Below are 27,520 nucleotides of genomic sequence, written 5' to 3' on the forward strand. Positions count from 1 at the left end.
TGTATCTGTATCCTGAAATTGCAACACTTATATTTCCTTACATGATCTCTTTACTCCTGTGGATACCATGGCAATGGGAAAATTCCCCCAGACCCCATAATGGGATAAGGCCGTATCTAAAGAATAGTTTCTTATCTGAAACAATTTCTTATTTGAAGTGGATCAGGGCAATTAATCTTATCTGAAATTGTATCTTATTAATCTGAAATTGTGTCTATGGTACAGGTAGTCCTTGACTTACGATCATTCATTTAATGACTGAAGTTATAACGGTACTGAAAAAAGTGTCAGATTAAGCCCAAGAAACTCCATGAGACAGTTCTGGAACAGCTCAGTTACTTTATTAGCTCACACCTGCTAGACAGAATCTCACCAGACTAACTCTAAACTCCCCAAGCCAGCAACTAAACGCTATGAATTCTTTAGGGTGATGCCAGTCTCATCTTCGTCACTTTTTCATGTTCATGCTGGGGGCTGAGGAGATACTTTTTTCCTTGATTCCTCTCATTCCATTCCATCACAAAAAGCGACTTATGACCAGTCCTCACATTTACAACCATCACAGCATCCCTGTGGTCACGTGGTCAAAATTTAGGCACTTGGCAACCAGCATGTATTTATGATGGTTGCAGCATCTCAGGGTCACATGATTGCCATTTGTGATCTTCCTAGGGGGCTTCCAACCAGCAAAGTCAATGGGGGAAGCTGGATTCACTTAACGGCCATGTGATTTGCTTAACAACTGCGGTGATTCGCTTTACAACCACAGCAAAAAAGGTCATAAAATTGGATGTGACTCACTTAACAACCACATCGCTTAGTGATGGAAGTTCTGGTCCCAATTGTGATCGTAAATTGGGGACTACCTGTATTATTGTATCTGAAATTATTGTGTATGAAATTGTATCTTATTAATTAATCTTATATAATTAATTAATCTTAACCTATTTTATCTGGTTACAATTAATCTTATCTGTTTCTTATCAGATAAAGGCTTCTTAACTGGCTTTTAATTTTATTTTAATTGCACTTTAATTAATATTGTTTTAGTTTTGGACTGACTGTCTTGCAGCTGCCTAGTATATATGATGTTGTCATTTTGCATTTCATTCTATATGCTTTTATTCAAAATGTATTTTTTTAAAGTAAGTTTTATTGTAAACTGTCCAGAGAGCTTCAGCTATTGGGTTGTTTAAACATTTTAATAAATAAATAATATATAACCCTATAAGTTATTTATTCATTTTGAGTTTCCCCACATGTACAGGTCATCGACGTTAATGGACAAAAGCCAGTGGAGACCGAACAAATTATCTTGATAAAGTATATAATGAGAAGATGATAAGAAGGACATTTTGCCCCCAAACCTTTCAGAATGTGATTGAACTCATGCTATTTTACATAATCCATATAGCTGTCTGCTCTCAGCTAGAGAATAAGAACTAAGCTTATAACTGGAACTAACACGTAGTTTTGGAACTGGAAAGTGGCAACTTCCCCAAGATTAGCAGTTCTCAGAATGGCTAAAACCATTTTACTTCAGGGCCACCTAACTTCTGGACGTTTTTACTGATAATATATGTATGTATGTATGTATGTATGTATGTATGTACGGATGTATTTAAATTATGGTTCAAGATCAGTCATTAAAACAAGAAAATACAGCAATGAGAATGATAGGAATTTTGCAAGCGGTATTAAACTACTAGAGTTTTAAAGTCATTTTCAAATATGTATTTATACATGCTTTCTTTCAAGATGCATATTTTAGAGTGATGTTTCTTGAAGTGTGGTCTCAGGACCCCTGGGATTCCCTTAAGACCCTCTGAGGGTTCTGTGAAATCAAAAATATTTACTAGCCTATGCTGAAAATAAGAGTCACTACATGAGATGGGCGGCTATATAAATGTGATAAATATATACATAAATACATACATACATACATTCATACATACATACAAACAATATTAAAATTCTATCAAATTGTGAGAAGCAGTAGTGGCAGTGAACGTGTCAATTTCAATTTTTAATACGGTAAATATTGATAAATATAACCTATAGAAACAAAAGTTCTTTTGGGGTCCTCCATATTTTTTAAAAGTGGGAAGGGGTCCTGAGAGAAAAAAGTTTAAAAAACACTGTTTTAGAGCAAATGCTATTCTACACATTTTAAACTCTCATGAACTGCATCAAAATATTATAGGAAACTGCAAAATGTAAGTTGTACTTAGTTTAAACATTAGTCTGAAAGATACATCTTCAGTTCTTTTGGAGAAGGGTTGTCAAAGATCAGTTTCTTGAAGCATGACCACTCAATGCTGTTTTCTCTTCTGAAAGGCCTCCAGCGCAGTTCTAAGATGTATATTGTATGTGTAGTATAGAAGAGTATATAGTATAAAAAAGTGTGTGTAATTTAGAAGAATCGTAGAAGAACTGAATTCTCTCGGAAATTTGTCTGCATGGTATTACTAGTAGTGGAATTTAAATTCCTTGCAGTTCTTTTCTGCATCTAGATTGGGGTCTATGATTCTTTTATTTTACAAAATTTATAAACTGCCCAACCCCATTATGACTCTGAGTGGCTTATATTTGTCATCTGATTGAGGACCACACATTAAAAATCAAGTAAAAACAGTTAATACAATTGTTCCCTGTGTATTTAATAATTTGTCTCTTTGGAAGAATTAAACATTCCAATTTGATGGTTACTTTTGCATCAGCTCTGGATTCAGGAAGCTGCATGTGGCTTTGGGAATGGTGTGCCCAGATTAAAATTAAATCAAAGCAGATACATTTCGCTGGTTTATGTAGAAGGCTGTACATTTGTAGGGATTTTTTTTTTATTCCTGTACTGCACTAGGTATATGACAAGCTCATTTATGTATACTTTGTCTCTCAAACCATAAGGTGCATATCAGTTTGCAGAAAGACAGAAAAGACACAAGGTTGGGAAAAAGATATTTAAGGTCCAGTTACACTGGAAAGTAGACACACAACATCTTTAGCTCTTGCACTATTGTATCTGTTGGATTCACTTTATAATAATATCCCACTTGTTCTGTTTATGAAAGCGTGTGTGTTTGCACCTAAGGATACACTTGATGCATCTGACAAAGTAAGCTTTATCCCACTAAATTCTGTGCCACCAGAAAATGATTCAAGCTGCTATGTAATTAGTTTTCACAATGAACTAATTTAGCTATTCCCCTCTAGAATTTGTTCAGGTGAATTCTGTATTCAGGTGTTATAATATGTGAGGAGGAGACAGGAGTGTGCTTCTCTCCTGCCTGGACGCAGGGATAAATACCATAAGACGAGTTACCTTCATTGTAAGTTGTGTGATCTTGTGTGATCAACAAGAGTGTATCCTTCTATCATGTCCCACTGTACATCCATGATGTTTTATATCCTCCATTCATAAAGTTCAGATTGAAAGTTGCATATTGTTTAGTTCACTGTAAAGACAAAAGAACATAAATTGCTGACAGAAAGCAGCTTGTAGAAGGGTATGTTCTGGAATGCTACTGCATTATTTTTTAAATCAGTCTGCTCTTTAACGTTGCAAACGTCAGTTGGTCTTTTAAATTCAGAACATCTCATTTGAACTAGTAAAAGCAGTGTCTTTAAAACTATCTATTAATGCCAGCAATGCATATTTCTTAGAAAGATCTGTCTTAATTTATTTTGAATATATCAACAGAAAGGGAAAAATCAGGGGACATTTCTTTAATAAGTAAGTTGCCCTGTGTGTATAACTATCTTTCTGACTGCGGTAAAACCTTACTTTAAAAAAAAAAAAAACCAAAGCTGAGCAAGAATGCCATGTTAAAAGAAATTTAAATTGAACTCAGGCTATCTGAATTAAAGGAGATTAGCCCAATGCCAATTGCAGAACATAGTCATGGGGGCTTTTCCAATTTACTAGTTTTAAACTTGGAACATGTGGCTTATTTTCACATGTAATGCTTATTCTTCAACATTTTCAACCTGGTGTCCTCCATATTTACTATGACTTAACAACCACATTGGAGTTAATTGTTATATACCACCCAGAGTCACTCTGTGTGAGATGGGCGGCTATATAAATATGATAAATAAAATAAAATAAAATAAAATGACTGCAACTTAAAGAAGAAACAAAGACAATGTTGGGGAATGCTTGTTTTCACTATACTGTGAATAAAAACTGTTGGAGGGGGCTCTTAAAATTGATCTTAAAATAATATAAGAACAAATAATATATGAAATATTTAACAAAAATTTAGATGAACCTGTAATTTGTGTTATTTTACTGGCTTTTCTGCAGTAATGTTATTCTTTGCCATGTCCCATGACTGAAGAATTATGAAATTTTCTATATTCCACCTCCGGTATACACCAGCCCTTTCCAATTTAGCATGGTCTGCCAGTGTTAAATTTCAACAACCATAACCTACAACCAGCCTAGCCTTTGGCTATGCCATCTGGAAATTGTGGGAGCTGAAGTCCAAACTATCAGGGCAGTGCCAGTTTGCCAGGGGGTGAGGGGAATCATAAAAAAATCAGCCTACTACATACTTCATTGTCTGTTCTTAGCCCACAAGTTCTTCCAGGTCATAATTTAGCTCTTGTTCTGCATAATGAAATTCTACCAGTGCTAAACTGTACAACTTTCTCAATTTCCAGTAGAATTGGTCTATGATGAAGATAATACGTTCTACAAATTGGGTGAGTAAGGAAAAACATTTTTGCATCTGACTGACATTTTGAGAGATAGAAACATATATTACAGTGAATACTGGAAGCAACAAAAATGATAGTATATCACATACACAATATGCAGATATACTATTTTTATACAGAAGGATTGTCAATAACCAAGGATTATATGGCATAATCACTTTCTTATTATTACTTTTGCAGATATGCAGCTTATACAGATGGAAGGATATATACTTGATTATTGGAATCTGTCCCCCTGCCATAACTCCAGCTAGCAGGGCTTAAGACTGTTAGTATTAGGGGAATAAACGTAAACTGAAGAAGCTTAAAGCAAATCTGAAATGGAAAACAATTTTGCATTGTCATTTGGGAAATTGGTTTGTTTTTTTCCTTAGGTAAAGAAAAATAAATGAAATCAAGGCATATACCAAAACCTTCATATATCTCAAGCATACACACACACACACACACACACACACACAGAATACATATACGTATACACAAAGAGAAACAGAGAAACACACACAGAGAGAAAGACGCACACATTTATTCCATAGTTTGCATTGTTTATTAAAGCAAAATATTGTTTATTAAGATAAAAAAGTTCTTTGGTTTCTTTCTCAGTTTCATGTTTGTAAATTGTCTTAGAGTAATCTGTAACAATAGTGTTATTTATTTTTTTAAATTACACAAAATAGGTCAAATAGCATGGAAAGTAGATTCACTGGAACTGCATGTATCTTCTATATGGCACCAGAATTATTATATATTATATATATTTAATACAGTGTCTGTGTATAATTATTAGACAGCCTTTCAATGTGGAATGTAACAATCAGTTCAAAACAATTAACGTGTCAGACTATCAGACGCTTCTCTCTGTTTGCAGCCATCCACAGCTCATTATCTGTCAAAACCTGGGTAGGTCTGTAAAGGATTGAAAGAGTACTTGTGATTCCAAACGACTTGTATCCATCATACTTTCTGTTCTCTTACGTACACAGGAATGTCCACTGAATATGGTAGAAACAAGTTAAGACACAATGCATATTAAAAATGGGTGTCGATGGCACTGTTGCACCTGCTACCTTGACTTCTTTGACCAAACTCTGTGGACATCCCTGTACGTGAGGAGTGGGTGGCCTGCACCTCTATTTATCTGTATATGCCCATTTTTTGTGCAGTCACTAGCGATGTTTTCTCACATGCCTTGCGCAGAATTTCATTGGCAAGCTGCTTGGAAAATTGTGCACTATCGAGCTGTCTCAAAAAGTGAGGATTAGTGTTTTCATTTATTCATGTATTTAACTTGTTCAATATTGATATCCTGCTCTTTTTCTTCTCTCTTCCGCTCTTACCCCTATCAGCCATGCTTTCTATCCGCCCCCCCCCCGCCCCCCACCGGGGAATACAGAAAGCAACCCTTGAATAGAATAGAAATCTCCATGCATGCAGCGCAAAACTTGTTCATTCTTTCAAAGTTGAGAGGACTGATTATTTTTTTCTCTTTCTTTCTTTCCTTGCTTTTTTTTTTTTTTGAGATGTGCTATTACCTCAAAAAAACACACAATGGGTAACAATAAACTTACCCATTCATTGTTAATTAGGATTAGGATGATTTGTTGTTAATCTTGGAAGCAGTAGCATACAGAAGTTCATATATGGAAATAAGTGTTCACAATGTGTTTAAATGTAATCTATGGTTTTTGTAAACCACATAGCCAATCTTTTCAGAACATAATTAAAGTAGACCTTTTGCGCCATCACTGTTAGAATGGAGAATCATAGTTGTCAGAACTTCTTTGCTGTTTTCTGGTCTAACTGCATGGACTCCAGGGAAGACAAGGCATTTGTAGTAATTAGGTATAATAATTGAGCAATTATCAGTAAATATCCATGTAAATCTAAAGTAAACTGCAATACAAAGTTCAAAGGCAGGCAAAAAGATAAATGTGCGTGTTATTCTCTATGGAGGTTGGTTAATCGGGGTTCTTATTCTATCAATAATCACATAAAGTTATTTAGAAAGCAAGAAATGTGTGTGAAAAATTTGCAAATACATTACAAATTCTTAAGGTGCTACCAGGGATATTAATTGGGGATCTCAAACACCAGCCCTTATTCTGTCTTTGCTTACTTTAATCATCTTACCACACACATACAAATCTGAGCAAGAATGTTTATATAGATAAGCACAAGATTCATAATAAGAAAATAACCTGATCAGATAATGAGATAATTAGTCTAAACTATACAATAGAATAATTTGTTTGTTTTTTAAAGAGTGCTGAAACTGACAAATGTACTCATCTGGACAGTGGCTCGATATAAAAAAAAAATATGATAAGCTTCCAAGACTGATTTCCATATACAGGCATGTGGCTGATGCAGATAAGAAGCATAAATAATGTACAAATTTTAAAAATCATATGTATTTTCAAATATGGCATGTACAGATTGTCTATATAATATATTGCAGACTTTTCAGTTGGTGTAATTTAGGGTTAGTGCAAAGATGACTGCACATAGGTTCTAGATGTTGCAGGTCTCTATCATCCTTAGCCAGTATAACCAATGAAGAAAGACCATGGGAGCTGCAGTGTGCTACAGCCAATAATGTGCTGCTCAATCATTTCTCTTTTCCTAAATAAAACACCCTTAATAAGATGAGCTATCTGGAATACTAGAAACATTTCCATCAAGGGGCTAAGGGAATAACAAACCAGAAGCAATTTTTTTCTTGATTTCTTTTGTATAAATCATAACAAATTAGGACCAAGGAAGACAGAACAAGCCGAGAAGTTCCAGCAGGGCCTCTTTCACAGCATTAGAAGATAGCCCTACTATATAAAATTTCATCAGAGAGTTCCATGAGACAGAAAACAATCATAACCATGAAGCAAAATAAGAGCAAAATTCAACACTTTCATGATAGGGCTAGGCCATGTTTTAAGTTGCCATAGCTGAATTTATCTGTAAAAGAACTACTTGCAGCAAATAAGAAGTATATTTGCACTATTAAATTAACCTTGGTAGACTCAAGGCTTTAGAAGATCTGTTAACTGCAATAGAAGATTCAGTACAACTCTCAATTTCTGCTGCACCCAAATAACCAATTACAGTGGTACCTCAGGATACGAACGCCTCTACTAACAAACTTTTCGGGTTACGACCAGCTCCGGCCGCAAAAATTTACCTCGATGTGCGAACTCCGCCTCGGGGTACAGTCATTTTTCCGCCCTGACACGTGGTCTGTGGCCATTTTTCCTCCCTGACACGTGGTCCGTGGCAACAGCAGTGAAAATAGAGACGCAAAAAAAAAAAAAATGGTTGCCAGGGCTTCTATATACCATGGCTGGGAGCAAGTCAAGAAAAGCCCCAAGTCTCTTCCTTAAGAATCTTAACAATTCAGAAAGAAATGTTATAATGCTGCAATATTTTCTGTGTATTCTGTGTTGAGAACAGTTAATACATTTTCTTTGTGTACAAGTAGCTTCTTAAATATGTCAACATTCCCTCCGTTTAATTGGGCTAGCTAAAAAATGAGTTTTCCCTCAGTATTCACGTTGTTCAAACATTTATCACTCATAAGAAGAACAAGAAGTTCTTTTAATTGCTGTAATGTATGGACTATTATTTTAGAAACAAGAGTTCATATTGCACCTAAACACTTTTTAAAAAAAAGATGGAATGAAACTCTGAAGTAGCTAGATTGGGACCAAGCAGAAGTCTACTTAAGAGGTACATTATTCCTTCAAGATAGAAAGCTTCAGATTGTCTCTGTTCCAGTCACAAAGTCTTGGATCATTCCTTCCATTCCCTCTGGCGGGACAAAGTAAATAATTTAGTAGTAGATTATCTAAGTGTCACTGTTCATTCTGAACACTGCTGTCCAGTTGACCAAGCTGATGGCTAGCTAGAAGAAAAGTTCTGATACTCTTGTGGCTCAATTTTGGACTGTCTTTTTTTTTTTTTGAAGATTGAAGATTCAGCACCATCAGTTGTGGGGACTTATATATTTGACCTCCAGCATGTGATTTTAAAACAAGAGAACTAGTAACCTGAATGCAAGATTGCAAAGAGCCAAACCAACTTATCTGTTCATGGGTATGTGTGCCTGTATGTTCTTAAGAAACCTTTAGAGAGTTTTGCATCAGCAGATAAATAATAAGTAATTTTAAGATGAAAGAGAAAATATACATTCTAGTGCAAAATGAGGATAGTAATGGAAAGAACAATCTTGATTGCCCAGCTTGATTACAGTGGGGTGGAAATAGAAATGCTTTGCTCATAGAAGGGTTCCATCAATCTAGTTCTTATGTACAGAAAATCATATCAGTGAAGAGCTTGTGGTGTCCTGTAGCAGATAGCAAGGGTAAAGTCTGAAAAAAAAGGGGGAAAAAGGTTGGAACATTTCCTTGAAACAACTCTGTGTTGGTCCTTTCAAGGATTATCAGCCTGAAATTAGCATAACTCATTCCTTTTCCTGCTGTGAAGGATATCATCCTCACAGTTCCACCCCTGAGATGACATGTGCTGGTAAAGCTTGGGAAGAGTTAATAAATCACCTGCTTATTCTGACTGTAATGTAATTAAGTACAGTCTAAATAGACTATAGCAAAGGACTAAGACCTGAACATCTGGGCTTTCATCATAATTTGAATCTACATATAGATGCCTACTTTCAGTTAATTAGTTTAACTTCTTTATACCACCCAAGATGCAGTTTTCCACTCCTTTGGGGTAGAGGAAACAATTCGAAGATTTGTAGATACCTAATTTTTCAAGCATTTGGTTCAAAAGAACCAGTTTTGAAGGAATGAACATATTTTTAACTAAATTCATCCTTGGGATTACAAGCAATCCATTGAAAATGCAATTTAGAAAATGGTTGATTGGGCAGGCAGGCAGACCTGAAGATCAAGCTCATGTCCTTTAAAGGCTAGACTTCATGAGTTGCAGAGCCTTTCCCCCTCTAGAGTTGTCTACCCTTCTCCTCTTATATGCTCTTGAAATAGCAGGCATAGCAGTGAAAATATTAAACTAGGACTGGGGAGACTCAGATTCCAGATCATTCTTGGGTATGGAAACTCATAGGTTGCAGTTATGATAATAAAATGAATGGAGAATGCCACGTAAGTCACCTTCAGGTCTTAGAGGAAAGTCAGATTTTTGTAAATCTAACCAAAAAATAAGCAAATAATAGTTGATGAGCTTTTTTCTCCCATTCCATTTTCATAACAGGAAAATTTATATGCCATAGAACTACCGAAATTGCCAAAGAAGTCAGTCCCTAATGCCAATCAAAGCTAGCCCCAAAGAAATTACTGGAAAAAAGCATTTTCATATGGTGGTTTCTTGTAAAGGATAGCATGAGTGGGGAAGATTCTGGAATGGAACTTCAAGGTTGTCAGGAGGGGCCATGCGCCTCCTCCACATTCCAGGGCAAGCGCCTCCTCAGCCCGCAGCAAGAGCATGGGAAGACGAAGAGGATGAGGCTGGCCCCTCCCTAGAGTCTCATGGGTTATAGCCACTAGCTGCTTTAGCATAGGTTTAGTCTGGCGAGATTTTGTCTGTTAGGTGCGAGCTAATAAAGGAACTGAACTGTACTGGATTGTCTTATTGCTGTTCTTGGGCTGAACCTGACATTTCTGTAAAGGAGATTAGCATAATCTACTACGTGGACTTTTTGCATCACACAAAGACAATCCATGCTAGTATCCTGTATTCTTAGGAACACAGGACATTGCATTATATCAAGTGATCAATCTGGTTCAATATCACCTATACTAATCTCCTACCTTAAGGGTTGCCAATGATGGGGCCACAACCCAGATACCCAACCTTCTGGATTTTCTGTAAAAGGCCATCCAGAAATGTTTTCAAATCAACAGAAGAGCATAGCTAATGTTTTGCAGCTGGCTTTAAATGTGGAAATGGGGGAAACAAGCATCTTTGAGAAAAATTGCTCCATTCCCACCCTCAAACTAAACCAAAAAACCCTAGATTGAAATTACCACTATTCAACCATTGTCATGTCAGATTTAAGCACAATCTCAGGATGCTGAAGTATGATAGGGTGATGAGGGACTCTAGGTGGCCTGTAGACTGCAAGTTGACTACCCCTGCCCTACATCATCCCCGTCCCCACACCCCACAAATGAACTGGGATTACAACTCTCTGAATAAAAAAGTCTCTGTCTAGAGCAGTGTTTTTCAAACCTGGCAATTTTAAGATATGTGGACTTCAACTTCCAGAATTCCCTAGCCAGTATGTTGACTGGGGAATTCTGAGAGTTGAAGTCCATATTTCTTAAAGTTGCCAAGTTTGAAAAACACTGCTCTAGACAGAGAGTTTTTTATTCAGAGAGTTGTAATCCCAATTCATTTGTGGGGGCGGGAGGGGGGGGATTACGTAGGGCAGGGGTAGTCAACTTGCAGTCTACAGGCCACCTACAGTCCCCCACACTATCTTAAAGTTGCCAGCTCTCAGAATTCTGCTCTAGAAAATTCTCAGAGTTGTAGTCCCAATGCATCTGGGGCACACCAGATTGGAGGAGAGTGATTTACATGGATAGGCAGCAATTCTTCATGATTTCAAAGTGTGTACATTATCAATGATTAGTAACCCTTCATTAGAAAGACACATGCCCACTCCCCCATTCCCCCACTAACAGCACAGAATATTAACAATTCAGGATAAATATCCCTGATTCAGTAGAATTTCTCAGGAGTTTCAGGACTGCATTTGAAATGATTGTAGCATTTAAGGGAAATACATCTTCCTTTCTGAAGTAAGTATTACAAGATATGAGATGCAACCAGGACATGTATGGGAGATCTATTGCAATAGACAAACGAGAATATTGTGCATCTGAGTTGCAGAAATTCATTGGTTTACAACTAAAACTGAAAAGCAATTTCAGATCTTTCTGACATTTTGCTCCCTTTTATGGAAGTCTTTTTATGGAAGTCAAAGAGAATGATTTATAGTTTCCACATTCTCTTTTCCCATTCAGAAATAAAAGGGGACACCTGTTCTTTTTAAATTATACGATCACTTTTTGGTTTTCATTCATTACACTTCTTGGCTATTTTAGGTGGTGATCATTAAAATCTTCTAGAAGCCATTCTTCATTGTTAATAAGTCTAGTATTTCATTTATCACTTTCTGCAAACATTGTTTTGAAATACTAAAAGCTAAGCCAGGAAGGAAGGAGGGAAGGAGGGGTGGAATTACACCCAACAGGATAAGAATCATTTCAGAAATGTGCTAAACAGGTTATTCTGTTTCCCTACATTACAGTATACAACTTTCCATCTCTCTTCATGTCATTCAATCTGACCTTGACAATAGTATACCAGAAATCAATGTAAATATGATTGCTGAGACAGCAAAATTTAAGACAGTATCATAATTGGCCTTTTGCAGAGCGGGTGCTGTGTGCTCCACAGATCAACAAGCGGACTGTTCTTCCCCAGCGCAGCTCATCAGCTGATTGGCAAGCAGGCTTCTGGGAAACACTGTCATGATGGGGAAAGGCTGCTGCACAGCTAGTCGGCAACCCGCAACCTTGAGCAGAATTGTTGCAAAGGCTGAAGTAGCCAGCTTCACCTTCACTCCTAGGATCTCTGCTCAAGAAGGCTGATTTCCATTGCTAAAGACAGGAGAAAAACACTGATCTGGAAAGGGATCACAGAGAGGAAAAGGACAGACCAGCAAACTTTTCACTCTTTGCATCTTCTGCCAATTGTCTGGGCCCATTAATATTAATGTTAAGATATGAGGGTCTACAATTATTATTCTTTTTCTTTTGCAAATAACAGACTCTTTTTAGTTGTAAATTGTAATATTTTATCTTGTTTTGTTCTTTATTTTTATTTTTAATGTGTTTTTATTTGCAATTCTGGTCAGTGACCACAATAAAAATATTCAAATTCAAGCTCTTTTTGCTTAATATTTATTTCTTCTTCCTTAGTAACATAGGGTAGCTGCTTACATTTGTCATCTTAGAGACGCTGACAAAAGAGATCACCAATAATTCATATGTAGAGATACAAATTGTATAGAAAGTGCTCTATCAGAACAGCGAATACAGTACATCTCACCATACTATGGAAGACTGTGGGTAAGAAACCTATGAACCTGTTCAGTCTGCTGATGAGATGTGTTAAGGCTTCTCTTGTCCTTCCCTTTTACGGTCTTTTATGTTTGCACTAGACATGGACTGGACAGCCTTTCATAGAAGATGTATTCGAAGAAGTTTCTTCTCTGAAGGTGCCGCTTCTGACAAAAAAAGAACACTTTCCAAATTGCGCTGCTACAGTGGCTTATTTCAGAATAAAAGTGACCAGTTCAAGGACACTTTCTAATGCAGAAAGATGCAGATGGTCCTTTATGCAGGAAAAGAATTATCTTAGTCACTGCAAAGATGCAGTTCTGGTTTTTATCCTAGCTTTTTATCCTCTGTATTTGTATTGATGTGCAAAGGCAATGTTTCTGGATATATTAAGATGAAGCAGCTATTTCTGAGTAATTAATGCTAGAGATGAGACATACACACACTCCTGTATTCAGACAATAGGACAATTGGTGTTTATTTATTAATTTGTTTATTTTCCATTGATACCACCATATTTTCCCAAGATTCATACAGAGTTATGAATCGCCTTTCCCTGAATTGCCTCTTTCAGCAATTTAAGATAGAGCAGCTTACAGACAGTGTCAAGGATTTTTAAAATATTACTAAGACAAATTTTGTAATATTTCTGTGTATCAAAAATACTTGTTAAAGAGTTTTGTTTTGAGACAGCTACATCCTATATCCTGGAAGCTCGCTCAGTACAGAACCTTGCATTTCATCAATTCCATCAGTAAACTCTCCCTTGACAATGATTATCAATTTTAAAAGACTAAGTTTATAGACCAGCCTGTAATAAACAAATGCTAGAATAAACCAATGTACATGCCTAAAAGGTAACATTCTAGGCAGAGAACATGAGTCTAATTTGTAATTATTCTCATAACAGAGCAAAGGCTGAGCGCCGAAGAATTGATGCCTTTGAACTGTGGTGCTGGAGAAGACTTTTGAGAGTCCCCTGGACTGCTAGGAGGTCAAACCAGTCAATCTTAAAGAAAATCAACCCTGATTGCTCATTGGAAGGATCGATAATGAAGCTCAAGCTCAGATACTTTGGTCACCTAATGCGAAGAGAGATCTCTTTGGAGAAGACCCTGATGCTGGGAAAGATTGAAGGCAAAAGGAGAAGAGGACGGCAGAGGATGAGATGGTTAGATAGCATCACTGAAGCAATGAGCATGAAACTGAGCAAACTCAGGGAGGCAGTGAAGGACAGGAAGGCCTGGTGCAATATGGTTCATGGGGTCACGAAGAGTCGGACACGACTTAACGACTAAACAACAAAACTGGTAAGAACTCTATGAAATAGCTATACATGAATTGCTCAACACGTGAGTTTCTTCTGTTACTTGGAAGTCTTCCAACAAGTTGCATTGTGCTGTATTGAAATCCCCCACCTCACTATTTATTCTCACATAAAGTTTTATGGATCCTTTCTGATACAGGAATGGTTCCAATCCCAGGGAGAACTTATATACAGGTAGTCCCTGGGTTAAGAACACCCAGTTTATGGACGACCTGTAGCTAAGAATGGAGCTTATTGAAGCAAAATTCACGTTAAATGCATAATGATTCAAGTTAAATACACAATGGTTTGAGTTCATTACACAATACTACTTATACAGTATTATACAATAATACTGTTCCGGTTTATGTACAAATTCGACTTAAGGACAGACCTTGGGAATGGAATTCCATCTTAAACTGGGGACTACCTCTATAGCAGTGTTTCTCAACTTTAGCAACTTTAAGCTGTGTGGACTTCAACTCCCAGTATTCCCCAGCCAGCATGCTGGCTGGGGAATTCTGGGAGTTGAAGTCCACACAGCTTAAGGTTGCCAAGGTTGAGAAAAACTGCTCTATAGCAAGCTCCAGTGTATAGTCAATAGTGGGGATAAGACTCTTTGGATGGGGGCAACAGACATGGCTGTAGTCTCTCCCTCAATGTTATGAAAATAACCACAAGAAAAGAAGTGTTCATGTAGCTAGTAGAGACCTTTTCATTATAAATGATTGCATAGGCATAGGGCAGTAAGTAAAATGCATTTATTCATTGTTAGATTCTCTTTTCCCAAAGTGCTTTGTAAAAGTAATCCCATTTGAATGAAAAAATTCCATCACCAACTAGATGTAAAGTGCTTTCAGCCATTAATAAAGAGTGAAACAGAAACTCTAATATGACAATTTATTGGGATTGGAAAGAAAAAAGGACTTAGGTATTTCAGTTATTTAAATTTCAGAGAAGCATTTTAACATGAGAATATTACATAATTGCAACTATATAATATTTAATATATAAGAATAGAAAAGATTTACCAGGTATAACATCAAACCAGAGAATACTTTCTTTTGAATTATTGATATTTCAATAGCATAATGCAGTGATAAAATGATTTCTTTATTCTTTAACATTGTAATTGCCCAATATATTTGTAACCTGCTTATAGGAAGGACAATAAAGTAAGCCTGCCAGTTATAATAGCAGGGGAACACAAAGATCAAAATAGCATAAATATATAGTAATAGAACCCTTACTGTTAGGATAATTAAATTAACAAATGGTTGGCAATTTCTATTTTAGTACAAAGTCGTGCTTGGGACAAAACTCATTCATTTCAATAATCCTGCCATAGAACAAGTGCCTTAAAACTCAGAATTTAACAACATCTGTAAGAAAAGTCACAAGCTAGACAAATATCAGTCAAAGTAAAACAATATCATGATTATTTAATCTATGAATATTTCAGAAAAAGTTGCATGCCATATCTTTATGAATATATCAAACTGCAGTTGTTCAGACTTGGTCATTATGGTTTCATTTTGCACTGTCTATTGATAGAAAAGGAGATAACTTGTATTTCCAAATTTGAAGCATAGCACTTTTAAATCATTGGCATGCGACACTAAACAGTGGGACTTTCAACCTATGAAATAGGACAGACTACCAGTTTTGATTATTGGATGGCCTATAAAGTACAGGTAGTCCTCGGCTTACGACCACAATTGGGATGGGAATTTCCATTGCTATGAAATGCAATCATAAACGAAACATCATGTGACTGCATCGCTTAGCAATGGCAATCCCAGCACTCTCACTTGTAGTCATTAAGTGAATTCCACCAGTCATTAGCCAAGGACCCACCCAAATCCAAGCCATTCTGGGCTTGGTCCCTCCCAGCCTGAAGCCTCAGTAAGGTAAGGGACTGCCTCCAACTCCCCCCACCTGTCTATCTCCCACCCCATCTCTGTCTTTTTGGCTGCCCTGCACTCTGCCTTGCAGGGCGGCGAACAGCCCGAGAACTGTGCAGCTCTGGGGCTGCTTGCCATGCTCCAGGAAGCCACAGCCACCCCAGTCCATATCCAGCCTCAGTCACCCTCACTACCCTGCACTCCAAGACCCCTGCCACCCTGCGCTCTGCTGCCCCAGCTGACCTTCGCCATCTTCTTGCTCCCACTGCTGACGAGACATGACCGGCCTGGCTGCTGGGCTGGGCTAGGGCTGGGCTTAACACTGCGTTACGGCTCAGGGGCTGCTTTTCAAAGTTGCTTGCTCTGAGGCAGTTCCTTTTGTTTCAGTGCTGATCCTGTGGAATAAATCTTTGAGCATCTAGATAAACAGATAAATATCATTATCTACAGTGAAATGGAGTATCTGTCTCCAGACATAAAAGTATATTTATCCCTCTGTTTCTTCAGTGCTCTGGGAGAGGAAACCTCTGCATCTCCTATTATTCACTCCTCCCTTCCCAACTAAAATAAAATAATTTATCTAAAGAGATTAATAGAAAGTTCTGTAAAGTGAAGACAAGCTGTTACGAATGTTGCATTTACCAAATGACATGACTACATCATCCACTTTTGGGGGTGATCCTAATGCTATAGAATTAATTGAAGCAGTTCAATTTGAAAGGGGAAATGGAAGTCATTAGTGCACTGGACCCAGAATGATAGTGAAATAAATAGTATTATTTATACATTATTATTAAGCTCACATTCAGTTTGACATGCTCATGAAACTGAGAGGCATTCTGTTATCTGGCATCCCAAACAGATGTGCAGAGGAGAGAGCAGCCTGGCTTTGTAAAAACATACCTGAGTAGAACTCAATATTATAGTCACTCATGACTGCTGTGTGTTCTTAAAAATAAGGAATTTTATATACACATTGGTATATAACGTATAGTTTGCCTCTAAAACACAGATTTGCAATAGTATTTGGAATATTCTAGGATTTAGTTCAGTTGGCATTTTGAATCTCACTAGTCTCTGGATCAAATGTGTGTGGGTTTTTCAGATTTTGTAGTTCTCACAAATTTTATGACAAATTCCTTGGCATGAAGGCCTTATCCCTTAAATGTGTAGTTCAGATAAAACTTTTCAAAATGTACATTTGAAAAGAAAAGTTGCTATATGGCAAAAAAAAAAAAAGAAGTCACAAATGTGTTTTTTAACAACACAAATCCATGATTGAGCATAATTGAATGCTAGTATGGAGACGACATAGTCTTCTGAAGCCTTAAAACAGTTGTGGTGCCTTTTTTACATTTCCTTTTAGTATTATGAAATTAGACCACAAACGTCTGAAATAATCACATATTAATAACAATTACAATTCTCCAAGTGTAGATATGTAAGGGCTAAAACAGCACCTTTTTCCTTTCTTACATTTCTAGAATGATTTTCTTTTTAATAAAGCATAAGCAAACAGTCTGAAGTTGAATTATCAAGAATATTCACAGTAGAATAGGCTAGGAAATATCCAGAGTTCAAGCTAACATGTAAAATATAAATAGCAAGGCATGATGTTATCTATTTACCACAGAAGATTATGTTGTCCAGAAAGTCAGTTACAAAATTCAAGGCTCAAGACGAGTAATACTGGCATTCTTCCAATGAAAGAGCTGATTCAGGCACAGGCTTTTACGTAGGAAACTTCCTGGTCTTTACACAAGCTGTGCCAACATTAATTGTCCTGAATCACACAGCAAGACTACTCAGGACTTCTTGATTCCTGGGAAGACCATTATACCCACAGTGCTCTTCTCTGAAATCTGATGTTCCTTTGTCTCTTCCTTTTTAACACTCTCCTTTGCTTCACCAGTGTTCTTGTGAACTTGGATGGTGTATAGTTTCAGCAGTGTCACAACCCAGTTATCAGGTTAGAAATGGTGGAAGTCATTTCTGTGCTGAACTCGACGCTTTAGGATCTACTGAGCAGTTATCCTCATTGCTATCTGTCCTCAAATAAGGATTTGTCCAAGGAGGTATGACATCTCTACCACGAGGAGGGCATTAGACATCTGCAGAAGAACATTAAGAAAATATGAGGGGACAAAAAAGACTGCTCATGATGACTGAACATGCTCAGTGAGCATGGAATGCAAACTGGTGTGAAAGGCAGGCAACAGATTGGAGAAAGGATTTCAGGAAAATCCTAAGGACCTAAAAACTGTGGGTTGACTTTGTTAGTTAATCAGTATGTATGTATGTATGTATTTATTTATTTATTTAATAGTCAGAGACTGAAAAGGGATGGAAAAGGATGGAAAATATTTTTTTGTAGGATGGTGGGGGGGAGGAAGGAAATGGAATAGGATGGCAACTAGCATCCTAAGCAGAGATCTTTCTGCATGGCAATAGGTACCCTGATATAGTACTAATTGAGGTACAAATTTTATATTTTTGTTTTTCTGATAAAAGTAGCCAGAGCTACACACAACATAATTCTGAGGAAGCAAGGAGAAAACTCTGGGATGGAAAGACTGCCACAAAATTTTGTTTTTGGTCTACAGATAGTATTGTGATCATCTTTGAACTATCAGAGATTTACATATTTTGGATTATTTAACCCTAATGTGAAATCTTTATAAATCTGAAGATGTTTAAATACATTCTTCATCTACTCTAGTGGATACCGTATGAAATATTCGTGGAGTCCTTGGGGTTCTCTGAGCTTGGTTCTTTTCTTGCAAACGTTTCATTACCCGGCTAGGTAACGTCTTCAGTGCTAAAATGGGATGAGGTTTGCTCTCTGTTTATGTGCTGTGGCCTGCCTTGCCAGTGCTGGTAAGGGTGGGGTTTTTTGGGGGTTTTTTTGTTTTGCTCCTCTGGTAGTTCTTTGATTGGCATATATTTGCTGCTTGATTGTGTAACCTTTGCTTATCTGGGTGATGATTGCTGGTGATTGATTGCTGGTGAGGCGATCTTCTAGTCTTTTGTCTCTTTTGAATAGTATGTAGATGCTGTTAATCTCTATATGTCTGTTAATTGCTGCCTTGTCTGAATACCAGGCTTCCATGAATTCTCTCGTATATTTGGATTTAGCTTGGTCTAAAATGCTGACTGTTTCCCAGTTAAAACTATGGTTGAGTCTGTCCATGTGTTGTGAGATTAAGGAATTTTCATCATGTCTTCTGACTGCTAGTTGGTGCTCGTGGATGCGTTCTGCTAGTCTTCTGCCTGTCCTACATAGTGTTTGTTACAATCTTTACACTGTATGTTGTAGATGACTCCTGCTTTTTCTTCTTGGGCTGCTGGGTCTTTTGGTTTACTCAGGGTGTTTTGGAGTGATTTTGTTGGTTTATGTGCTACAGAGATGCCATATGGTTGTAATAGTCTGTTTGTGGTTTCTGAGACATTTCTGATGTATGGCAGTGTGAAATCTTTAACCTGTATGGGTTAGTAATGCTTGCCAGTCTCCTGTCTCTCAATTATAATTTCATATTTAAAAAAGGAAACTTAAACTGAGAATAAGAAGTTATACCAAAATGGCAGGTAAGAAGATTATTGGAAAAGAAATTACCATCTGAAAACCTCCAGCTGAAATGTGTCATGTATGAAAGTACAAAACAACAGTAGAAGGTGGAAACTAAAAAGAGGAGCAAGAGCAGTTGCAGACTCTAAGGAGAAAATGAGCCACTGGAGTGATCCATGGAAGATTGCCAAAGGATCATGGTAGTAAGGAATGAGATGTGAGACCAATTATGTGGAAAGAAGCAAATTAGGATGAGGAGGCCTGGAAGAGAATCTTTAGGGCCTTCAAAAGGAACAGTGGCTACAGTGGGGGAAAAAATGGCTCATTTAAGAGGAGCAAGCCAAGTATCTGCAAAAAACATGCCTTCCAGATGAGATACACAGCAATAACTCTGCTATTCTGACATTTCCAAATTAAATTCTTGTATTCATCTCTCTGTCACTCATCAACTGTATCAGTGAGTGATATAAATTTGCATGTAAAAACTGGAATTTCATGTAAGAGTAACAACTCATTGAAGATGCTTTCTGAAGGAGAGAGTTTAGAAATTGCACCAAGAATTCCATATTATCTATAGCATGAAGATCATGTTAGTTGAAAAGTATAAGAAACAGGAGCATGAAAGGAAGAAATTGCTTAGAGTGTTTTCTGTCCATTACAGTATCAGAGTTGATGTGTGTGGGAACACAACAATTTTTATAAAGAGAGTAAGGTGCTATAGTACAGGGTTCCTCAACCTCAGCAACTTTAAAATGGGTGGACTTCAACTCAACCTCATGGCTGGCTGGGGAATTCTGGGAGTTGAAGTCCACCCCCCTAAAATTGCTGAGGTTGAGGAACCCTGCTATAGTAGTTTTGTTGTGGGATTGACCCCCCCTCCCCAGGGACCCCTAGGTTCAAGTCTACTCCCAGCCATAGAAGCTGTCTGGGCAACTTTGGGTGAACCACATTCTCTTAATCCAACCTAACACACAAGTTGTGGTTGCGGATAAAAATGGAAAAAAGGAGTTCTATGTATGTAACCTTGAACAATTTGTTGTAAATCTAACAAATTGTTATAATTGGTTATAAATCTAAAAAATTAATAAATTCATTGTAGCCCCTGAATGCTATACATTAATATGACATCAGCAACACCTGCTGCTAACTAATACATTCAACCTATTAATTGGAATTCTGAAAACACAATAGTATGAATGTTTTGGGCACCATACTAGTTAATCCCAGTTTAATAAAGATATTCCCTGGTCCAGATCCTGGATTCCCCTTCCACCCCCATGGACCAAAACATTTAACATATTTTTTAGTTTACAGCTGAAACTACTGTTCACAAATATTTAGAAGACACTATGTCCAACTGCATTGAAGGCAAAAGGAGAAGAGGACGGCAGAGGATAAGATGGTTAGATAGCATCACTGAAGCAATGAACATGAAACTGAGCAAACTCAGGGAGGCAGTGAAGGACAGGAAGGCCTGGCGCGATATGGTTCATGGGGTCACGAAGAGTCGGACACGATTTAAGACTGAACAACAACAAAATGTCCAACTGCAGTAACATTTCACGTGCAGATTCAAATTTTCTAATTTAGTTGTGTTCATAGAGTACTTATGCTGATATCAAATATTAAATTTCATAATCTGTCAACTGTTACCTGGCATCATGTACAATATGTCATTTGCATGTCAATTATTAAATGCAACCAAACATAATCTACCAAATGTTAGTTATTAAATATTGTGGATATTAAATATCATGGCATATGATATATTAAAGATACGATTGCAGCTGAGCTACCAAATACTGGTAAGACACATTGTGTGACAACTATTAAATAGTACCAGTCATCAACAAGTACTGAAAGCTGATACCATAGGATGTCAAAATGATGTACAATATTCAGCTAATGTATTAGCAAATATTGAGAAAAGCTCTGGAGAAGATCAGAACAAAATTAAGGAATAAGTTAATATCAGTTTGCAAATCAAGATTTTAGAAATTGATACATTTTCAGTATAGTATAGAAGGGGGTAGATAATGTTTGGAAGAGCTTCTATTAAATAGTACATTTTCTATTTAAAATCCAAACCTATGATAATTTCATGTTGAGGGAATTAAAAGTACTTGTTCAGCCTCAACCTATTTTATATCATTCCTTTCTGTAATAGACTGATAAAAAAAGAAAAGAAAAGCATCAACTTTGAAACATGATACTAGGATTTCTGAAAGAATATTTTAAATACACGGACTCAGTGCAGATTTTCTCATCCTGCAGGGCTATGAAATTGCAAACTGTACATCTGTCAAATTTTATTCTTTTGCACAGCTATCAGGGATACAAAAGACTTTCTTCCTCTTTGTTGCGTCAATCTATCTAGAGACAACTAGGCCGCAGCTAATTTCAGAAGGTCAGCTGACACCATACATTTGGTAGTCAGGCACAACTGCCCAGGTACAAAATGTGTGTCCTCTACCCCAAGGTACTCTTGTCTATTATTTATTGAAAAAGACCAGCAACTTCATTTTTGTTCATGGACATTTGGAGTAATCAGCAATTGAACTGCCATATGTAGGTCATTTGAAATAATCTATGGACTCCACTGCACTCTGAAAGAACAGCTATTTTTTGAAAGGAGAAAGGAGAAAGAATCTAGCAGCAAGGAAATAATAAATGCACCTTAGGTACTATTTTCTTATTCTGCTAAATACTCTGTGAATAGTTAAGATCCACCCCTAGGGTGGTGAGATTGGAATCCTATCCAGCAATGGTAGGCAGAAAATCCAAATGTGAAAGTATGGATAATGAAAAGTGTGTATGTGTCTGTATGAGTATGAGTATAATAGGTATTCTATTGCTTTTTCTAGTTTTTTTTTAAATTTTGCAAAATCCCTTGTCTATTCAATAATTGTTGAAAAGAAGATATAAACGTTACCTTTTGATTCTCTTTGCTTTATGCATTGATTAGGTTTTATGCCTGAATGGGATTATACTGTAAGAATTGTTATGTTGCCCCTATATTTTAAAAGAAGCAGGATACTGCATACACATCTGAGTATTTTTTCCATCTCAGGAGACTTTGATTGTTTTGAAAAGAATTGTTTGCAGAAATCACTTTTATATGAGACATACATCCTACTTTCTGGAATCACTTTTATAAAACAGAATGATAGAGTCCAGTGCTAGATCATAAAAGACAACTTTAGGTTTTCCTTGAAGTTTATAACTCCAGAGTCTTGACTGTGCTTGCTAAATCTGATAGTATATTTTGTAGCATTTAGTTGTTGCTCAGCCTCAAACTTCAGATAAATACCAATACATTCAAATGATTGTGCAGAAAACAGGAATAGCATTTACTCCTTTCCGCCATACCCAACATTTTTCTTCAACTGCAGGAATCAACAAAAAATGGATCAGAAATTGACAATTAAATGTTCTAATGTCCTATATTATTTTAATCAGCTATCTATTTTTAAATTATTTGGTTTTATTGGCAGCTCTCTGGAGTGTCACCTGATATGGGCTGTATCAGGCATTTATAAAGGCCCACCTAACCAACTTCTGAAAACTACAGCCCTTTCCTCAAATGCTACTTGTTCTAATTACTTTCATCAATTGTTCACTTACTATCTCTGAATAAATGAAAAAGCAGAGACAGAAGTAAGTGAAGGAGTACCATTCTCTGTTCATTTGCTTCCATCATTCTAGTTGATTATTATTATTTATTAAACATATATGCCACCCATCTCCTAGTGACTCTGGGCAGTTTACAAATTATTTAAAACATGAAAACAAGACAATAAAAACATGTGGTTGATAATGTGAGGCAAGTCAATAGGAATGACAAACAGGGGAAGTAATAGAAAATGGGATATTTGGGGAGAGAGAATCCTGGCCATTTTGTCCAGAGCCCATCAAAATCTGAAGCTGACATCAGCAAAAATATTACGGACAGAGAACTTTCAAGCTCTCCAACTGTAATATAGATGTGATTAACTTTTCTAGGTAGCAAGCATAGAAAACCACAAGCATTACAAGCAGGGATGTTATCTGGCTAGTTTAGTTGGTTCTACAAACAGGTTGTTAAATTTTTGCACATTAGAACTAAGCCAAAACCACATTTTTCCCCCATTCTGCCTGGACAAGCCTACAGTCCATTTGTCTAGCCGTAATAGGATGAACGCAACTAGGGCCAACGTTTCTATCTTTTTATTATCAAGAAATGGAGTCCATCTCAAAGTAATCTCTTTACATACAGTAAGAGATTTTTTTTCCTTTCAGTCTTACATTCCAAAACTGCAGCATTTCTTAAGAATTTTGATCTAACTTCAGTTAAATTGCACTATTTCGGTTCCTGAATTTGGAATATCAAGATGATTGGAAAGGTCAAGCTTATTTTAAAGTTTAGGGAATAGAAGCACTGCAAAGGTTGGAAACTCCTATGAAGTCACAGCTGAAGGTGCTGTGATTCATTGTGATTCTTAATCTTTGTTTAAAAAATACAGCTTTTTTAAAGATGAGTTGGTATGTCCTGATTATCACTACTTTGATATTTCTCATTCTGAAGGACTAACTTGACAAATTGTTGTTGGCACCAGGTGTTGTCTAATTCAGATAGCATTCCAGACCATGAGTGGTTTCTGTCAGGTTCAGCCCAAAGAACTCCAAGAGTCAATGCAAATACAGTTCTGTTGCATTTATTAGCTTCCACCTCAAGACAGAATCTCACCAGACTGAACCCTAGTTCCCAAGCCAGCCACAACACCGTGAACTCCTTAGGGAGGTGCCAGCCTCATCTTCTTGAACTTCCCATGCTCCTGTTGGGGGCTAAGAACACGCTTTTCTCTCTGAGCATGGCCTTCACAAGTCCATTCCATCACAGTTTCTCACTTACATATTGAACTATGCAGGGTTTATTTTATGGCAGCCCAGCAAGTAAGTAGCTACTTCAAATCCATAATTCAATGGTTTATGCTCTTATCATTCTTATAATTCTGATGTTGTTGTTTTTCAGTTTCTCAGTAAGTATTTGGTAAATAATTTAGCAAAATAATTTAGAATAAACAGAATAATTGCTATAACAATTAAATATTCTTGAATATTGTCCAACCCTGTTTTCTATTTGTTTAAATGCCTTTTACTTAAACTAATGTATAGATATTCCTACACTGTATAACTGGTTTCATGAAATAATTGTAGAATATCAGGAAAAAAAGCATATTCACCAGATCAGTGTTTTTTCAATATGTACTGATAGAGATGGAATTGGCATAGGTTACTTACACAATCCAGCATGTTTTCTTTTTGTTTGCTTACACTACTTATTTTTCATTTCCAGTAAGGTAAGAAAAATAAGGCTGACATATAACATTAGTAACAAGTTGTACAGGCCATGTTTAATGCTCACAGCATGCAAAATGCTGACCAAAAAAAGTGTTTGGCTCCAGTTGCCTGAGTATCATTGAGTAGGTCTGTTTTCCTATCTGCCCATTTTAATGTATGAGCATGTAACAATTTGGATAGTTTGATTTATAGGCATAATTACAGCACTAAGACTTCCATTTAATCTTGAGATAAGGTCAAGTAGTACGATAACAACAGTCATGCATTTTTCATTAACTTCTTATTTTCATTATGGTACATTTTCAATATCGTACTATTCGAATTCAGTTTCTAATACAGACCCCTCTCTCTAAGTGACATTTCACTCATTCCAGTATTAGAAGCAGTTTGATTGTACAGCAATTTTCCAGTTACTTTTAATTCCTTTTAATTCAATCCTTGATTATCAGCTTTTGGTATTACAAAGTATCACACATCATAATGGGAGAACTGTTAGATTGCTTGATGTTCACATCCTTTTCTCACACTGGCTCCTGGGCAGCTAGTTCAACTTCTGGTAAATGGATGTGGTGTGCCTTACTGTGTCCATCATGGCAGTTATTTTGTCAAGAGGCAATTATCTCATGGTAGCTACTTTATGACTGGGTGCTCACAATTTACCCACTTGTGCTCAAAATTCCAAATATGCTCCCAGATGAAAAAGATGGCTACTCCTGGTCTATATGATGGCAGGTATAATTGCTGTTAGATATATTGTTCATATTTGGATGGAGCAAAAAATTGCTAAAATTATAGGAACCTAATTTTAAAAGAGTTGCTTTCATAATGTATATACTTCATATATTACATTTTTATTACTGTTGCTCAGGGCAAATATAGCATATATACTTTGTTATATTGATTTTCAATACAATTAGTCTTTATCTGATAGTTTTCCCAAATGCATTGTATAAATAAAAAGGTTTGTAGGTCAATAGCAGAGGTGCCCAAACCAAGATTCCAGGTTACCTGGAACTACTCAGACCTTGAAGTGCCACACCGGGATCTTTGGAAGTTATTGCTAAATTGTAATATTTAATTTGACATAATAGCTGAAGTACTAAATACTTGATTTAATACACCACAAGTTCATATTGTGTATGGCAGTATATAAATAAATTGAATAAATAGATTAACTATATTGAATTTTAATTACATTTCAATGAAAAGGATGTGAAATCAAATTTATATTGTCTTTCAGAGTGCCCTAGCATGAGACAAATACAGTACTCGACCTAGAAAAAGTAATACACTTAAGTATTGAGACTCTGATGCAATTTAATATTCCACTACTAAAAGTATAAGAGCATACTGACTAAAAGCAGCTCTTCAAGATTTCAGGCCACAATTTTCCAGCTCTGCTAGGAGATACCAAGGATTGAACATCTAATTCTGAGCCATAATTTTTCCCTTAACAAGAGTATATACATGTTCAAATGGATATGGAATGGAAAATTACTTAAGCAAAGATATCCGGGTCAAGTAATTATTATCTCACTGAAGCTATAACAGATAGGCATCATATGCAGCAGAATCATGCAGCCTTAATTTGGGCATGTTCTGATCTAACCAGTTGTAACTATGAACATAACTTGAAGCATATAGCCACATTTAAAAGCCAGCTCTCCAATAATTAATCTAGCCAAACAGGGGGAATTCTTACGTTCCAACAGTTTTCTGAGTATTTTCAAACCAGGGATTCCCATCAGTATGATTTTTTATTATTCGTATTTGAACTGAGTTATGTCAAGGGGAAAAAAATTAAATGGAAACTGTAATGTAATATTTTTATAAATATTGCCATTAACATTGAGATATTATTTAATATTAGTGCTTTAATAGGTAGTGCCATACTTAGAGCAATATTTTCCTTTAATGTACAGGAATGAAAATAATCAGAGAAGCATTGTTTTAAACATTTCCATCTTCATCATATTGTTTTCCTTGACAGCAATGTGTTTCTAAAGTTCAAGAAAAGTTACAATGGGAAAAGCTGTCTACAAAGCAAAAGGAAAGCAGAAGCAATGGGAAAAGCAAAGTTACAATGCGACTAATTAGAAGTGGAAGTATCTACATTCTTTCTCCTTCACTGGGCTCTGGAGGAGAAAAGTGACTATGAACATTGGATTCTCATAAAGAAGTTAAACCATGTTTGGCTTATTTGTTCCACAGTGTATTGTGAAAATATAGCCTTTGTATCACAATGACTCCTATCTAAAAACCAATTCAGGAAAAGTTGAATCAAGTAAAATGTATGTTTGGTCCTTATCAGCTTCTCTTTTATCTGCCACTAAACTTAATAATTTGTTGAAATATGAGCCACAAGTATTTAAAAGGACTTAAAAGTCATGTGTAAGTCTTCCGACCACACCGACTGCAGTTTCAGCAAGATGGTTATTCCCTCGTCTCCCAGAGCTCTAAACCCATCAGAAACCGCTGTCTTGTGGTCTCCTCACAAGGAGCGACTGTCTGGAGCACTTGTGGGCGATCTCAAGTCCTCTTCTTGTCCAGAGAGGATTTATCAAAGAGCCGGTCTACTCGCCAA

The sequence above is a fragment of the Python bivittatus genome, unplaced genomic scaffold, assembly GCF_059951505.1.
Source record: "Python bivittatus isolate LINGU-HERP-01145 unplaced genomic scaffold, Pbiv_v1 ctg000610_np1212, whole genome shotgun sequence".
NCBI lineage: Eukaryota > Metazoa > Chordata > Lepidosauria > Squamata > Pythonidae > Python > Python bivittatus.